This window comes from Bos indicus x Bos taurus, chromosome 7, assembly GCF_003369695.1.
Source record: "Bos indicus x Bos taurus breed Angus x Brahman F1 hybrid chromosome 7, Bos_hybrid_MaternalHap_v2.0, whole genome shotgun sequence".
NCBI classification, from domain to species: domain Eukaryota; kingdom Metazoa; phylum Chordata; class Mammalia; order Artiodactyla; family Bovidae; genus Bos; species Bos indicus x Bos taurus.
In genome coordinates, this window is record NC_040082.1 from 14,347,800 (window position 1) to 14,363,125 (window position 15,326).

General features: G+C 42.4%; 1 protein-coding gene across 1 annotated transcript in view; it reads left to right on the forward strand.

Annotated features, from left to right (window-relative positions):
• The first annotated feature begins 3,780 nt into the window (after positions 1 to 3,780).
• The window catches only part of ERAP1 (endoplasmic reticulum aminopeptidase 1), a 129,783-nt gene continuing 118,237 nt past the window's right edge, over positions 3,781 to 15,326 (forward strand). Inside the window, exon 1 of the mRNA XM_027545550.1 lies at positions 3,781 to 4,134. The gene's annotated coding sequence lies outside the window, so the exon portion shown is untranslated. The remainder of the gene's footprint in view (positions 4,135 to 15,326) is intronic.

Below are 15,326 nucleotides of genomic sequence, written 5' to 3' on the forward strand. Positions count from 1 at the left end.
AAAACCAAGGAGGTGGCCTATACTTGGGGCCAGAAGCACAGGCCTGAACGGAATCCCTCAGAGTGGAATCTCCTGTGGTTAAAGGGGTACCACGGGGCAGGGTGGAGGATGGAAACAGGTGACTGGGGTAAGTGTTAGTCACTGAGTCGTGTCTGACTCTGCGACCCCACGGACTGTAGCCCACCAGGCTCCTTCGTCTGTGGGATTCTCCAGGCAAGATTACTGGAGTGGGTTGCCATTCCCTGCTCCAGGGGATCTTCCCGACCCAGGGATGGAACCTGGGTCTCCTTCATTGAAGGCGGATTCTTTACCATCTGAGCCACAGGGAAGACTGGGGTGAACTGGCCCTTGGTGCCAGTTCTCGGAAGTCTCATTTTGCAGTGGGGGAAGGGGGATGAGGAAGTGTAGCAAGCTGGGAGTGGTTCTGTGACTTTGTCACCAGACCCAGCCCAGTCGTGTGTGTCTGTGTGCGCTCAGAACTCTCCCCTACCTGTGAGAATGGGAGTGATGACAGAGAATGGAGAGAAGAGGCTGTCAGATTGAGCTACTGAGTTCCAGAAGAGGAAGATGAGTAGGGTCCAGGTGACTTCATAGTGTATTATTTAAAACTATTTCTCACCAAAAAGGGTTTCTAATCCTTTAATTTCCTGATAAGAGAATAAGCTTTGAGTGTTTGCTGCATAGAATTCACAGGCCACTTCCTTCTGGTCTTCTGATCTGTCTCTTGCTCAGAGACTCTCCTTTTTGGCTCTAAAAAGAGGAGCAGTCTTCAATCCACCCCTGCCACCATCCAGTGTCTATCCATTAGCTTGCTCTTTTATTCCTTAGCATTTATCAATTCCTGAGTAACTATGTATTGATTTATTTTTTTTATTTGTCTCCCTACTAGAAGAACATGGGCTTCCCACCTGGCTCAGCAGTAAAGAATCCACCTGCAATGCCAGAGATGCGGGAGACCTGGGTTCAGTCCCTGGGTCAGTAAGATCCCATGGAGGAGGAAATGCAACTCACCCCAGAATTCTTCCCTGGTGAATCCCATGGACAGAGGAGTCTGGCGAGCTACAGACCATAGGGTCGCAAAGAGTCAGACACAACGGAGCACAGCTTGGCAGCAGCATGCCTCTAAAACAAGTGCTCCTTGCTGGCAGGGAGTTTGTCTGCTCTGCTTGCCTCTTAACACCTGGAGCCTAGAGCAGAGCCTGGTGTATGAGACCTTCAGGAAACACATATAAATATCTGCTGAACAGGTGAGCGCATTTGCAATACTTTTTGTTTTTTCTTTCTAGATTGCCCTATGCATGCCCCTTGTTTCAGGCAAATCAGGGAACTTTCCATTTCTGCGCGAACCCAGTGTTCCCTCACCTTTACTGAGGCTGCCACTGGGAGTAGTTCGTCTTTCTCAATGTCCCCTGTGTAAACTTCTCATTGCCAGGCAAATGCCTCCTCCAGGAAGTCACCTTGAAAGTGACACGTGCTTCCATTCCAGTCCCTAACTGCAGGCATTTGTTGAGTCAGTTCCATTGGCACTTACTTCACACTCTGACGCTTGTTCTTCACGTCCTTCCTTAAACTATCAACTCCTGAAGAAGCCTGGGGGCAAGCACTATGCCTGCACCCCTCTCCAGCACCTCTCAGAGCATTGCGCACTGCAGAGGCCCTCAACAAACTGGCGAGAGTGAGTGAGTCGAAGTTTCCAAAAAGGTGAAACACTTATTTTTCAAAATGCTCAAAGTTTTTTTTTTTTTTAATTAATTTTAATGGAAATCTTTCTTATGAAAATCACAGCTATTTCTATCCCCTTAGGGTATCCCCAATAGATTTAGAATCATAGTGACCCAAATTTTTAATTACAAACTGGACCTAGAATCAAGAGAATTGGACTTAAAGCCATCTTCTGAAAATAAATCATTTCTTTTCCAAATTAGAGGCATGAATACTTTCCTAATTATTACATAGGATTATTGTCTATTTGGAGAAGGAAATGGCAACCCACTCCAGTGTTCTTGCCTGGGGAATCCTGAGGACAGAGGAGCCTGGTGGGCTGCTGTCTATGGGGTCACACGGAGTCGGACACGACTGAAGCGACTTAGCATGCATGCATGCATTGTCTATTGGAATCAATTTGAGGTAATGTGGAAGACAGTTTATAAATGTTTTATAAAATAAACTTTAAACTTGTTGACATGTATCAGCTACCTTAATAACAATAACCAGTGATTCTGTTGGGTTGTAGTAAAGTGCTGCCCTTGAGGCAAATGAAAGGTAACAAATACTCCCATGTTGCTGAATTGTTAAGGATATTATGCAATGTTTATTCCAGGTTCCACATTATAATCAAATTTTTATTTGCCTTTTGTTGTTACCTTCAGACATCCTCAGCTTTCTCCCTAGACCTGTGTCCAGACTGTCCCTTCTACAGGGCTGCAAGGTGAAAAATCAGCAAATGAAGCTAGCTGGACACTATTTCAGAAACCCAGATGCCTTAAAGATTATTTTCTAGTGCTGCCTGTGTTGCAGGTGGGGAGAGTTCAGGATAAATGAAATGATAAATGGCCTCCTGACAAATGCGATGTCCCTGAATCTCCTCCTTGCTTTCTGCCATTGAATTTCCTCCCCTGAACACAGCTCTGCATATGTCCAGGGTAGATGGTATCACGCTGAACACCCGCCAACCTACGGGCTTAAAACCACTTCCTCTTCTCTGTCTCTCACTTCTTTTCAAAAGGATCTCTAAAACTCTGTTGAAAGCACTTCATGGAATTATTGCTATGTCTCTGTACAACTTCAAATAAAATGACGTCAGAATCTATAACATGGTTTTAAAAGCTTTAATAAAGAAAAAAAGGTTTCTGATACCACAAAGACCGAGGGTCTATGCAAAATACAAGGTGGTACATTTTATCGTGAAAGCATTTTATAGTTTTTTTAAAATTCAGCGTCAGCAGAAAATTAAATGAGCATAATGGTAGAATTTTAAGTCAGTAACTGATAGACGGTTTTTCAAAAATGTAGAGCTTTAGTTAAGTCTTACACACATTTACACAACAACAAAAGGCTGCAACAATAAAAACAATCTTGCGTTGCTGAAGTAGAACACAAATTAAGCAAACCTGACTTTGAATCATGAATGATACACAGGTGGGTGAGTGCCTGGATGCGAAGCCTGCAGGTCCTGGGGGCTGACTGTGGTCTTTGTGATACTATTTCATAGTAGGGACTTGAGCACTGCGGGGTCTTGGTGCTTGTGAGGCTCCTGGAACCAAAGCCCCAGGTGTGCCGATGGGTGACTGTACCCACATTTTAAATTTTTATTGAATAAACAAGTGAAAATTTCTGGTCCTTCTGGCATTTTCCAGAAGTGAAAGATTATCTAAATAACTGACCATACATTTTCAAACAAGAATAATGTTGCAAAATAAGCCAGTGATTCTGTGCTTGTTACATACTTTATTTTGAAAGGAAAATTTTATGCTTCCAACTGATAAAACCAATTGATGTCAATGAATATTGCTTGGCTTCCCATTACTAAAAAGACTTAAAAGTTACTTCTACTCTGGCCTTTAACGAGTAGGGACATGGATTTACCCTCTCACTTTAAACACCACCTCACCCCCACCCCCAAAATGGATAAAAGACAGTTTTCAGGTAAGTGCAGGCAGCGATCCCCAAAAGATGCACAGAAAGGCGTTCAGGGCCGCAACTGTCCCAGCTCAGCGCCTTGAGGCAGGTTCCTCGCGCTGTGCAGAGAGGGAAGCCCGCGGCAGAGCCCGAGGAACTTTTAGGTAGAGGGAGAGCAGCTGGGTGTGGGAGGCCGAGGAGAGGAGAGTTCACAGGACGGATCCAGAGAGGACAGAGCTGGAGAGAGAGACGGAGAGAGGAGAGGAGAGAGACGGAGACTGAAACAACGAGAGGGAGGAAGGGAGAGAGCCAGCACTTGGGAGACCCGCTCCCTTTGAGTATTCAGCTGATCACTGAGCTGCACAAACATGTGCGGAAAAGAGAGTCCGAGGCTGAGCCACTAGAAAAAGAGCACAGGCTGCGGCTCATACGCCGCTCCAGCCCAGAGCTTGGGGAGCGGAAGGACCTGCATCCACCGGTCAAACTGGAGAACCTCAAGATCTGCGGGGCCCGCAGGTAAAGTACCCAGAAGGGTCTTGTCTCAGCAGTGGGGAGCAGTTGCTGCTGCTACTAAGTCGCTTCAGTCGTGTCCGACTCTGTGCGACCCCATAGACGGAAGCCCATCAGGCTCCTCTGTCCCTGGGATTCTCCGGGCAAGAACACTGGAGTGGGTTGCCATTTCCTTCTCCAAGGCATCAAAGTGAAAAGTGAAAGTGAACTCGCTCAGTCGTGTCCGACTCCTAGCGACCCCATGGACTGCAGCCCACCAGGCTCCTCCGTCCATGGGATTTTCCAGGCAAGAGTACTGGAGTGGGGTGCCATCGCCTTCTCCGGGGAGCAGTTAGCTCTAGACAAAGCCCTGCTTCGGTCCCATGAAACAAATCATTTTTTAAAAAATTAATTTTTGGTTGCCCCTGGTCTTCATTGCCGCGGGAGGGTTTTCTCTGGTTGTGGTGGGGGGCGGGGAGCTACTCTCTTCGGGGCACAGGGCTCTAGACACACGGGATTCAGGAGTTGTGGTTCTCATGCTCAGTAGCTCGGCTGCAAGTGGGATCTTCCCCTACCTGGGATCAAGTCCCATGGCTGATGGTTATCCAGTGCACCACCAGGGAAGTCCCCCTGGAACAAATCTTAAAGGCAAGATCCGAAAGTATCACACTGTGTCCCAGGGTAACCAAAAATGGGGCCTGGCTGCTCACCGCTCTTTATGGGCATAAAGAGCCCAGGCTGATGGGAAGGAGTTTGCTTTATTTTGGATGCCAGGCGGTGCAGGGTTTGTGTGTGTGTGAATCTTAACTTGGTAATTCTTAGTCTCTGATGCTTTAAAGATGTTTTCATAGATTTTGTCAGTGTTATTGTTGTCTTCAGTGGGAGGAGGTTGGTCCCTCCCGGCCCACTCCCCCAACTTCCCTAAGTCTCAGAAAGGCTCTTACAAGAACTTTTACTTGGATACCATCCTCATTTACCAGAACTGTTTCAATCTGACTAGCTGTCTGATTACTTTATAATAGCTCCCCAAAGTTGATGGTCGGAAGACTGAGTAGTTTTTATCCCAGTCAAGTTTAGTCTTGGCTCATCACCTCCTTCAGCTTTCTCTCTGAACTCTCCAGAAAATCAGGTAACCATGTCCTTCATATGCCATTGCAGCTACAAACACCCTGCCCTCAGTCCTTCTTCAGCTGGATTGCTCCTGCCACCTTCTTTTATGGGAATTCTCAGTCTACCTGTTCCCTCTAGTAAATCTGTAAACGACGTAAAAGTGAGTGGGCTTATGGTTACACTTTTCAAATTATGTTAAGTGAGCAAATTCTGTTTTATCCAAGAGGAATTAGAAGTTAGCTCTTTCTACTGATATATCTTGTTTATACATCCCTCAAATTAGTAATTGGTATAAAACTAGTCAGTGTAGAGTAGGGAATGTAGAGTAGGAAAATTTATTTATTTTTTTAAATAAATTTATCTAACAGAGAAGTCATGTGTTAGTCTTAAGGCCATTTATGTGTACTTCAATACTTAGCCCTTTGAACTTACTGAAATTAGCCAAATAGACTTGTCACCTTGCTCTCAGAACAAAGCAACCCTAAATTTCACATCAATGTCATCCAGTAGCCAACCAACAAATTCTCCAGAGGAGACCAAAAGCAGCGGTAGCTTCACCTAGTGGTGACAATTATAACTGCAGAGGGTCATTCATCGTGCTGGCTGACCCTTCAGGCAAACATACATCCTAGGGAAATCACACAATCCTAAAAACAATTAGATGCATTCATCTAGTGTACAACCCAGACCCAAGATAATCAGATTTATAGGCTTGGATTTTTGATATGTGAGGTTGAGAACTAGGGATCAAAACTTACAGGAGTCTACTACTAAACATAATTTGGATACTTGAATAACTGTGCTTTGGAATTCTAGCTTTCTTTATATCTGTGGGGACATTAGAAATGAAAGAATTGGACCTCCCTTCAAACCTGTCCTGGTTGGGTGCTTTAACCACACTTTTTAAGTAGAAAGTTTTCTACAAATTGCAGATCTTGAATGATTTTTCCTGTGTCTGCAAGAGTATTCAGAGACCTTTTCCACTATTTGGATAAGAATTTCACTTGTTTTGAAGATAATAAGGAGGATTGAGGACGTCACATGTCAGTTCAAGGCAAGAAGACCCAGCGTTATCTCAGGGACCACACTCTTGTCATCCCCGCTGTACTTGTAATTATTGCCTAAAAGACCCATAGAAAGAGTTCTGGGAATAGAGAACAAGGTGAAATACTGAAATACAATATTAGCTTTAATCTAGGATTCTTTTTCTTCTGGAGAGAAATATATCTTTTATTTTTATCTCCAGATAAGCTTTTTTGATATTAAAAGAGTTGACAAGAAATTTACCTTTTTCTTCTCTTTTTCCTCCTCCTTGTATTAATAATTAAAAAGCTAATTTGCATTGCCTTCAATAATTTTATGTTCTTCCTTTCATTTTTTCCACCTCCTGTTTTTCTCTGGATCTCTCCTATGATCAGCAGCACAGGCAGGTGACTGGAAGCAAAGGAGAAAGATTCTTGTGCTTGTCAGGATGCTGCTTACCCAGCTCTCTTTGGTCCTTGAAGCTCTCGGAGTGTGACATGCTTGCATACGCTTTCTCTTTTGTGGATTTGTTCTTGGTGTTTTTGGCTCTCTGCTCCTTCCTAAATGTCTTTCAAATTACTAGGCTAGTTTTCCGTATATCAATGAGATTATCACTAAACACAAACATGGTTCTATGAATTGGACGACTGCTAAGAAAATGTTTAAAGTTTTAGCCTACACCTAAGTAAATCACTTTGAAAAAATATATATTGTTCTCTTGCACAACCTATTAAATCTTTCCAATATTCTAAGGAAGTTACTACTGAAATTTCATCTTCAAAACATCCAAATCCAAATGATCAGATATAATATAGCTTACCGAAAACAGAATTCCATTTCAAAGCATTGTATCCCTATAAGAGCTTCAATAAGTCCCTTTTATAATTAACTGACTTTTAACATTTCGCTTTACAATTATATTTTGTGAAAAATAACCTTAAACCCTGAAATATGATTTCTGTTTATCATTTGCTAGAATGTTTCCAAGCAATTTGTACCAACTTGATGCATACTGACTATGCCAAAACCTTTGACTATGTGGATCACAATAAACTGTAGAAAATTCTGAAAGAGATGGGAATACCAGACCACCTGATCTGCCTCTTGAGAAACCTGTATGCAGGTCAGGAAGCAACAGTTAGAACTGGACATGGAACAATAGACTGGTTCCAAATAGGAAAAGGAGTACGTCAAGGCTGTATATGGTTATCCTGCTTATTTAACTTCTATGCAGAGTACATCATGAGAAACATGGGGCTGGAAGAAGCACAAGCTGGAATCAAGATTGCCGGGAGAAATATCAATAACCTCAGATATGCAGATGACACCACTCTTATGGCAGAAAGTGAAGAGGAACTAAAGAGCCTATTGATGAAAGTGAAAGAGGAGAGTGAAAAAGTTGGCTTAAAGCTCAACATTCAGAAAACGAAGATCATGGCATCTGGTCCCATCACTTCATGGGAAATAGTGGAAACAGTGTCAGACTTTATTTTTCTGGGCTCCAAAATCACGGCAGATGGTGATTGCAGCCATGAAATTAAAAGATGCTTACTCCTTGGAAGGAAAGTTATGACCAACCTAGAGAGCATATTCAAAAGCAGAGACATTACTTTGCCAACAAAGGTCTGTCTAGTCAAGGCTAAGGTTTTTCCAGTGATCACGTATGGACGTGAGAACTGGACTATGAAGAAAGCTGAGCGCCAAAGAATTGATGCTTTTGAACTGTGGTGTTGGAGAAGACTCTTGAGAGTCTCTTGGCCTGCAAGGAGATCCAACCAGTCCATCCTAAAGGAGATCAGCCCTGGGTGTTTATTGGAAGGACTGATGCTAAAGCTGAAACTCCAGTACTTTGGCCACCTCATGCGAAGAGTTGACTCATTGGAAAAGACTCTGATGCTGGGAGGGATTAGGGGCAGGAGGCGAAGGGGACGACAGAGGATGAGATGGCTGGATGGCATCACTGACTCAATGGACGTGAGTCTGAGTGAACTCTGGGAGTTGGTGATGGACAGGGAGGCCTGGCGTGCTGCAATTCATGGGGTCGCAAAGAGTCGGACACGACTGAGTGACTGATCTGATCTGATCTGAGGGAGTGAAATAATCCTTGTGCCTATTTGATGCATCTTGTACATTTGAGTGTGAATGTGCATGAATGCTTCCACATTTTAAAAACCACGGCGATATATGCACGTGGTAAGAAAAATCAAGTGTTTATAGTAGAAAAGTCACAATGATAAGCAATGGAAACGCTCTCTCCTCCTTCCTTCTTCCAGTCACATTTTCCAGAAGCAACTATCTGTAAGCTTCTCTGTTTTGTTTTCTGTTTTTTTTTTACCCTAATTTTCAATAGTATTTTGGAACACTGTATCTTAAAATTGGGGCCTCCCTGGCGGCTCAGAGATAAAGAATCTGTATGCCAATGTCAGAGACGTGGGTTCGATCCCTGGGTCAGGAAGCTCCCCTGGAGAAGGAAATGGCTACCCACTTCAGTATTCTTGCCTGGAGAATCCCATAGACAGAGGAGCCTGGTGGGCTGCAGTCCACGGGGTCGCATAGAGTCAGACACGGCTAAGGGCTCAGCACTCATCCGAGCAGAAGCAAGTGTACCAGGACTAGTTTTTCTATCTCTTGAAATATTTGAAGGCCTTCCTTCATTAATTTCTTCTTTTATATGATCAAGAAACGTTTTTGAAAGTTTGCTAAGTTTTGGAATTTGGGGAAGGGAGGTAGAGATGACTACAGTAAAAAATACAGTACTGTCTCGGCCCTTGATCCTTGCCTTAGGAATTTATAGTACAGAATTTACAACATAACTGGGCTTAAAGAAGGCTTTGAGGAGATGAGGGAGTATAAACTGGGCCTTAAAGAATGATAAGAATTTGAGAAGGGAAATGATACAAAATGAGCAAAATGATAGAGATGGGAGTTTTTTTTTTCCTAAGAGATGAGATTGCTAAATTGCCAGCTTAGAGCAAGTGGTTTGCACTAGAGAAGTGTTAATGAAAATTCAATTAGCAATCAAGCTAAGAAGAAAAAAGAATTTTATTCAAGTCAAACTAGTGGTTATAACTTGGGAGACAGACTCTCAGAAGCTCTGAGAGTTCGTCCACTGGTCAGAAGCTAGAGGCGCAACTTTATACATTTTCGAGACAAAGAATTGTCAGTCACACTGACAGGTTAACGTGATACATAAAGTTCATCAGAAATGTTTTGATCAGGTATGCACATACAGAGCAAGCCTTTAGGTCAGTGCAACCTGCTGTGCAGGATGAAAAAGTAATTTTAATCTTAAAAATTACAATGCTGGCCTTAGGAAAAAGGGATCATGTTTCTCCAAGGTTGCTTCTGTCCTCCTGCCTTGGGGAGGTCTGGTTAACCTGTGGGCTTCCCTGATGGCTCACATGGTAAAGAATCCGCCTGCAATGCAGGAGATCTGGATTCGATCCCTGGGTCAGGAAGATCCCCTGGAGAAGGGACAGATATACACAGTGTATTGAAAAGGCCGACACAACTGGGGGCATGTTATGTGTGTTTCAATTCTGACAGTTACTTTGATTGTCCTGCCATAGAGAAACTTATGATTTTTCCTCATTATTTCCCCCCTTTGGAGCATGAATCTTTGGATAGAAAGTTTTAAGTGATCAAACATTTTGTCCCTTGATGCCAGGGTGTTTTCTTACCATCATGAATCCATGATGTCCCTCTAAGCTGGGTCTTAATAGTTCAGTTTTTTCTTTCTTTCTTCTGGAGATTATACTATTAATAATACAATGCTTACCAGGGACTGGATTTTCAGTTCTAGGATGTCCAATAGAATTTATGCCAATTGTATCCCATATGTGCATTGTGTGTGCCCATTACCCTAGGTAGAACTATACATACGATCAATAGTTTCAGATCATTTAAACATTATTATTTTATTTGGAGTTGCAAATATACATCAAAAAGCACAAGGGATTATCACTCTATAAATAATATAGAACACAATCAATATAGCCAAAAACAATAGTAAAGTCACGAACAGAGATTAAACCAGAAATCCCAGTGCTGAATTATTTGCCTGAGATTTCATTTAGGCAGAGTATCCTTCAATGTAGAAATGTGATTTTTCCTGTAAGTCATTAAATGAGCCATATTAGAGGGCTCATCTGGTATGAAAATACAACATTCATTCAGGATTAGAGTATAAACTCCCCCCTGTAAAGCTGCTTTTAAATTAAGAGCCATTCAGTTTTATAAAACTGTTTCTCTCATCATGGACTTTCCTGATAGCTCAGTTGGTAGAATCCATCTGCAATGCAGGAAACCCTGTTTCGATTCCTGGGTCAGGAAGATCCCCTGGAAAAGGGATAGGCTACCCACTCCAGTATTCTTGGGCTTCTCTTGTGGCTCAGCTGGTAAAGAAGCCACCTGCTATGCGGGAGACCTGGGTTTGATCCCTGGGTTGGGAAGATTCCCTGGAGAAGGGAAAGGCTACCCACTCCAGTATTCTGGCCTAGAGAATTCCACGGAGTGTATAGTCTAGGGTCACAAAGAGTTGGACACAACTGAGTGACTTTCACTTTCTCTCATCATGGAACTTTAGAACTGAGTAAATTAATCAAATATCGTAAACAAGCATGCTCAGTTGCTAAGTCATGTCCCACTCTTTGCAACCCCATGGACTGTAGCCCACCAGGCTCCTCTGTGCATGAGATTTTCCAGGTAAGAATACTGGAGTGGGTAGCCATACCTTCCTCCAGGGGATCTTCTAGACCCAGGGACAGAACCTGTATCTCCTCCACTTGCAGGCAGATTCTTTACTACTGAGCCACCTGGGAAGCCCAACAAGCACAGAGAAGGATGTATTGATGGGGAAACATTTTGTAGATTAGAGACTTGATCAATCATCTTGGTTTGCTGTACAATTGTTGTTCAACAGTGCTGTTGGCAGCAGACTTGAAGCAAGAAGTGATACATGTCATGAGTAACTTGATAGCTAGGAAAAGAATAATGACACATTTTATGAAAATAGTAATCATCTGTAGAGCAGAGCAGAAAAAATTGCCTAGTCCTGAAAGGAACCAACTGAACAGATGATTTAAATGATCAGTCTTTCTTACATCTTGTAACCATTTTGCAATTTGGAAATTTTTTTTCTAGGTGCATCTCAACTTCTCCAGAAGTCTTGAATAATCTGAACAGTAGTACAAGCACTTCCTTTTTTTGGCCAGTAGAAAATCTACAGTGATTCTGTTATCTAATACTACTTGGGCTAAGGAGTTTAGGAATGTCTGTTACGCTGCAAGGCTTTTTGTAGTCTCTTTGGCCATTCGACCAATGGTGGCTGGTAGATTTTTGCACATACCCCTGTTTACATATATTCTTGCACTAGGAAGCAAGGTTCCCAAAAGCTGTTGCCATCAGTTCTCTTGATACCCTGCTAGTATGGATCTCCCGACTTCATTGAGAAGAGAGAGAAGATCCATCTGTCTCTGTGTATGTAGACAGTGGGCTAACATAACACCCCAGTAAGTGTAAACTTTCTACCTGCTAGCTATTAATTCATTTATGTGCCCATCCTTGGGAAGGTGGGTCGATTCCAGTATTACATATGGAGACAGAACCTGGAGGAGCACAGGTAATTCACTTAGTGCTCTCATTAGCTTCATCAATTGGAAGTTTTGTTAACACAGTTAAATCATGGGTCTCTTTGCAGGCTTTCCGACATCTATTGTATGATGTGAGAGAGTTGCTGGCATAAGTGACCTGTATGCTTCTCTTTAAGACAGTTGTTAATCAAGTAAGGGACAGACTGAGGTGGTCTTAGGACAAGTTGTGTCCAGACTCTTAAGGACCTACGATAGTGTCGAGCAGGAGATGGACATATTAATACACTGGAGAATTTGGACCTGAAAGGTTAGAGGGAGGCCAATCTGAGTAAATAGTAACATTAGGAACATCTGAAATCAGTAATAGGAATTACAGGGGTTTAAAGCAGCCTTGAATTGAATGATGAGTTGGATAACAAACCAACAATTAGTTAAATTGCCCCTGTGATAACTTTACTAAGAGTTTTCTTTCTACTTTAAACACTGGGGCAAAAACATAGCTAGAAATAAAACAACTTGCAATTTTGATAGGCATTTGGTAAATGGCACAATTTGAAAGAATAAAAGAGGTCTTAGAGTCCTGGTTTGGACACGTGGGTTAGCTGTCTGCCATTGCTGTTGTCTTCTCATCCTGGCTTGGTGATGTCAGTCTCAGTCGAAGCCAGGTTTTAGAAACAGTACATTCAGGGAAGGAGGCTTTTCTGAGGTAAGAAAGGTGAGTCCAAGAGTTTACTCCTTTGAGTTTTGCAGCACAGCGGTTTGTTTGTAAAATCGGATATGGCCCCTTCCAACACGGCAGTAAAGAGTCCTTTATCTGATGTTTTTCTGAAAGACAAAATCTCTAAATTTTCACCTGTAGTCCTTAAGGTCTTTGTATTCATGGAGCTCACTTTTGAAGGAGTCTGTTAACTAAAGTTTCATCTTCTTTAAAACACTTCGAGTCTCTGACAAAAATTTAAAATATCACTTTTAAGAAGTGGTTCATATATAACTTCATCTAAATGCATAGGTCATTGATTAATTATTTCTAAGGGAGACAGTTGATGTTTACCTAAGGTTGAGAACCAAGGAAAGAGCTTTTGTCCATGGAAGATTAAAAGCTTCTGAAAATTTAGCCAGTTGGGGTTTAATAGTATTATTGTTCTTTTCTACCAGCCCTGGAGATTGAGGGTGATAAATACAATGAAAATACAGCATTATCAGCCACATGTTACAAATGGATTTAATAGTCTGTCCAGGAAAATGCATTCCTCAGTTGCTTCACAATTCAGAAAGAATTCCCCACACTGGAATTATTCTTTCCAAAAATAATTTGCCTACTGTTAAAGCCATTGCTCCTCTGCAATGAAATGCCTCCACCTGATATGAAGACATGCATACCATTACCAGGATGTATTTGCAGCCCTGTAAGGGAGGTACCTGGATGAAGTCCAATTGCCAAATTTCAAAGGGCCCCTAAGGGAGGGGAAAGTGGCCTTGAGAGGGATTTACCAGAATTATATTTAGACAGATAGACCATTGATCATAAACCTTATGAGCTACAGTGGGATAAAGTTTCCAGAAACATTGCATTCTCCATAATATCATTTTTTTTCAGGTGTCCAGTGGGTCAGGGAATGCACGTTTGAGTGAAAGTAACTGGGCATTTCTAAGTATTATAGGCCTTTTATATTTGTGGGATGGGATTAAAAAAAAATCCCCCTTTTTTTCTTTGAGGCCTGCTTTTCACTTTCTGAAGCCAGTTCTTCACCCTGCAAAAGGAATTTCGTAATAGTTTCACCAGAATCATGTTTGAACAGAGGTTATTCTCGAAAATGGACAGAGGCAAGGCTTCCCAGGTGGCGCTATGGTAAAGAACCCGCCTGCCAGTGCTGGAGACATAAGAGATGCAGGTTCAATCCCTGGGACAGGAAGATCCCCCAGAGGAGGGCATGACAACCTGCTTCAATATTCTTGCCTGGAGAATCCCATGGACAAAGGAGCCTGGTGAGCTACAGTCCATAGGGTTGCAAAGAGTTGGACATGAATGCGGAGACTTAGCATGCGCACTCACAGCTTAAGGCATCTGATTTAGTTTCATCATCAGCCAGTTGATTCTCTTTGGTTTCCAATGGATCAGGTTTGAAGTTTCCAGGTGTTTGAATGATAGCCAGCTGTTTGGGAAATTGAATGGGTTCTAATAGTTTTGAAACTAGTTATCCATTTTTTTTTTTTTTTTTAATGGATTGGCCAGAAGAGGTGAGAAATCCTCTTTATTTCTACAACATTCCAAGATTGCGAGCCACTCCAAAGGCATAGTGACCGTCAGTGTAAATGTGTATTTTATCCTTAGATAACTGCCAAGCCCTAATTAACACAGCTAGTTCAGCCTGTTGAATCAATTTGATGTCTGGTAAATAAGAACTTTTATTTATACCATCAAGGTTATTGTGTACCTAGTTTGATAATGCCTTGTCCTCCTTTAAATAGGATCCATCTGTAAACCAAATTGCTGCTGCTGCTAAGTCGCTTCAGTCGTGTCCAACTCTGTGCGACTCCATAGACGGCAGCCCACCAGGCTCCCCCGTCCCTGGGATTCTCCAGGCAAGAACACTGGAGTGGGTTGCCATTTCCTTCTCCAATGCATGAAAGTGAAAAGTGAAAGTGAAGTTGCTCAGTCGTGTGCGACTCTTAGTGACCCCATGGACTGCAACCTACCAGGCTCCTCCATCCATGGGATTTTCCAGGCAAGAGTACTGGAGTGGGGTGCCATTCCTTCTCCGGTAAACCAAATTAAATCAGCATTATCAATGGTAATTTCTTGAATGTCAGTCCTAGCAGTAGGAAGTTAGTTAACATAATGTAGTCATGGTTGTCATCATCTTTAGGTGCTGGAAGCAAAGTTGTGGGGTTATAATTGTTATAGCAAACAAAATAATATTGAGTGAAGAGAGTAACAGTATTTCATAAAACGCCAACTGGCTCACAGAATAGTGCTGAGTAAGATGAGAATTTAAGAGATTCAACCGAGTGAGGAACATAAATAGAGACCCCATTACAAATTCTTCACTAGCTTAGCATAAGAGAGCTGTCACTGAAATAGTTCTCACACAGGGTGGGAGTCCTTTTGCCACCTAATCTAGCTTCTGATTATGCCGTCTGTGGATCGATGCTGGTCACCAGGCCTCTGAGTTAGTACGCCCAGGGTGTTTCCTTTTCCTTCATGCCAAAAGAGAAAAAAAGAATGCTAATTTAATGGCCTACTGCTGGAGCCTGAGTCAATGCAGATTTTGAAGTGCCTATAGCCTTCTCTCCTCTGTCATCCATTCAGCTGGGTATGGTTTGTCAGGTTTAAGTAATGCATAGAGAAGTTGGGCAATAAGGGGAAAAAGAACTACCCAAAGGGAAGCCTGGCATGCTGCAGTCCATGGGGTCGCAAAGAGTCAATCACAACTGAGCAACTGAACTGAATTCCTACAATATTTGGTTAGACCCAGAAATCTCAGTTTGTTTTGT